General features: G+C 35.1%; 1 pseudogene; it reads left to right on the plus strand.

Moving 5' to 3' along the window:
* The window catches only part of LOC106475796, a 24294-nt pseudogene that overhangs the window by 15057 nt on the left and 6028 nt on the right, over positions 1-3209 (plus strand).

A 3209-nucleotide genomic window follows, 5' to 3' on the forward strand; every position in this document is an offset into this window, starting at 1 on the left:
AGATAATATTCAACGTTAAAATTGGTACACAATTAAAAACATTTTATTTAGGCTTATCTATGGTCACATGACCTACTAAAAGTTATAAATACTTTAGCATTGTCTTGTAATTCACTCCTGAGGATGACGTTGTAATGTCGAAACATGTAGAGTCGTCAACTTTTTGAAGGCCATAGATAGGCCTAAGTAAAATGTTTTTAATTGTCTACCAATTTTAACGTTGAATGTTATTTATGATTTTACATTTGTGTTGTTTTCTTATTTTAATCTGTTAAATACAACTTTATTTTAAGTTAAATACATTAGTGTTGTTTTCGTATTTTAATATTTTTTCATTTAATGTTGATGCATTTATAATTTTGATTCTTTTTCTGTCCATCACCTTCTGAAGTTTCATGTTTTTATCAATAAAATGTTTGTCTTATCCGCGAGGTTGTCCCCCGCCGGGACAGCAGTAAGTCTTCGGATTTACATTGCTAACATCAGGGGTTCTATTCCTCTCGGTGGACACAGCAAATAGTCTAATGTGGCTTTGCTATAAGAAAAACAAATAAACCATGAAGTTATCCTTCCAGCCAACAAGTCTAGACTTTCTTTGCTCTATGGTCGTGTGTTTTCTTTTATTCCAGAATACAACATCATGTACAACAATAAGAACGTTGTGATTTATATAAATAACTGTATAACATCAAATCTAACTCCAGAGAGAGGGTGTGATTTTATAATGAACCGTAGTTTAAACTTTTCGTTTGATTCATCTTGTGGTTCAAACTTCAAATAAAAAACGACAAAAATTGTTTATATCTAGACTCCTCAATGATTGTAATAATAAGTAACGAGAAACTGGGCAGTTCTAATGGACCTGACCTAACTTGTCGTTCAATATATTAACAGTTTTATTAAGCTTCTTTCTCATTAAAGTAAGGCTATCGTTATTTTACGTCGGCTCTTCACAAATCTCGGCGTTTTATCATATCCACGGTGCTTCAGTCATTCTATCACAAGTTACCATGACCCTTTAGGCCACGAGGGAGCGTTTTGCAGACATTAGCACCGTGTACGGGGTCGCCGTAAACTATTTAAAGTACTCATTAATGTCAGAATGAATAACTTAATCAACAAACGTCGATTTGAAAAACAGCATACGTTTGTTTCAGGAATTTCCTTAGTATGTATCCAGGACACGAAAGTTATATACAACAAATTAGCAGTGGCATAAGACCTTTGAATACATAAAGTGTTGGTGTGCGGAGACCTACTTAAGTATTCATAAAGTAGGCCTATACCATTCCGTGTTGTGGGCCTTAGAGCATGAATGTGCCTTTTTCCAGCAGTCGTCAAATTTATTACAAATTGACTAGGTAAACATCCTTTCAACCGGTGAGGTCTAGATGGAAACTGTCGGGTGTTTACAAGTTGGCGATCAAAATGAATAATTACAATTTGACCTCAATCTTCACCATCGACTTTGAGCTAAGTATCGCAGTGCTAATTTTACTGCTTACTCAGAATGCGAGGTAACGCTTTGGATGGATTCAAAATGGCACCTTCTCCGTCCTTGTTACTTGATTTATAACTGAAGTTGAGTAAGGTTCATAACGACCAATACAATATTCACCTTCTTTTCCCACGTTTCAGGGGGCGGAGCGTAAAACCCGAGACGAAGAACGAAGAGCAGCGAAGCTAAGATTGACTGCAACAGGAAGTAGGTGTCGCTATTTATTATTTTTATTTGCACTACCCTATTTTATCTAAAAGTACAAGTACTCTTTAAAAATTAGTATTATTTTAATTTCCGTGGGAAAGCTTTATTTGTCGTTCAGTAGGGACAAAAAATATTTTTATAAAATCAACTTTTAAACTTATCTCTGGTGTCTTAATGTTTGTTTATTTGTTTCGTGTATTTTGTTTTTATAAGAAACTTGGCAGTTATTTGCAGATGAAAATTTGGGACAAGGCCAACTTTCTATTAGTTTCATAGCACAACTGTAATAAAGATTTTTTTCGAAGCTACGAACCAGAATTGTAGCTGTAGAACATTGTACAGTTATTTATGTTAAATTGAGACATCATTTCAATGAGAAGTTAAAATGTATTTCAGTTTAGTGTGATAGAAATGTTTTACATAATAAACACAATCTAATTGTGGGATTCATCATTAAATAACCTTTACATAAGAAGATTTTTAATGGTAAAAATTATCATTCCAAAATAAGCATTTGATGCTGATATCGTTAGTACATTCTGTAGATATTGACACGGTTACAATTTAACAAAATTGTTATTTGGTGAATATACAAAGATAGATTTATGGTTACAGCTTACCTGAATTATTTGTTGATGAATGTACTTAGAAAAGTAGAACTAAATTTTCTGTAATGTGGCGTAGATACCAGGAAAAAGATGGAAGAAATGTATCATTCTCCCTGTGAGAGGTCAGAGTTTTACTCCATGAGTGACCTGTCCAAACCACCAGTGTTCTTCACGCCAGCTGTCGACCTGGAGAAGATTCACCAGAATAAGGTAATAATGGTATTCTCCTGACAGTATGAATGTGTAATTACAAAATAAATTGGATCTAAGAACGTCTTGAATATCTGGTATTAAATACTGGTTGGGCTGCCAGTGTATGCATCAACTTGCTTGCACGGACTATGAATGTGAGGATTCAAGGTTCGCAACCTGTTACCTCAAAAGAGCTCACCGCATTTTTGAGCCGTTAGTGCGCTATAGGAGTGACAGTCAATTCCATTATTCGATCAGACAAGAGTAGTTTAAGAGTTGGCGTTTAGTTCTGTTGACTAGTTGCCTTACCTCTTAGTTTATCAGATCAAAATTAGGGAGGGCTGTGCGTAGGTAGCCCTCTGCCGCTTTGCGCGAAATTGTGAAATAAACAGAATTGGATGTTTGTATATTATCAATGACAAATTATTTTACTCACTTTCGGACGTCCGTGTACAAAATATTTAAATCTTTCCCAAGTTCTACCTTGCTTTGAAACTTCTAATTTTTTGGTAAGGTACATTTTGTGTCTGTTAATAAGCCACAAATAAAATGTAAAAATGTTGTTTGCCGAGGCATGTAAACGCCCCATGGCTCAGCGGTAAGTCTCAAGGCTTATAACTCTAAAAAGCGGGTTTTGACACTTGTTGTGGCCGCAGTACAGATAGCCCATTGTACAGCTTTGTGCTTAACACCAAACATAAAAC

This window comes from Limulus polyphemus, unplaced genomic scaffold (assembly GCF_000517525.1).
Source record: "Limulus polyphemus unplaced genomic scaffold, Limulus_polyphemus-2.1.2 Scaffold9182, whole genome shotgun sequence".
Lineage (NCBI taxonomy): Eukaryota > Metazoa > Arthropoda > Merostomata > Xiphosura > Limulidae > Limulus > Limulus polyphemus.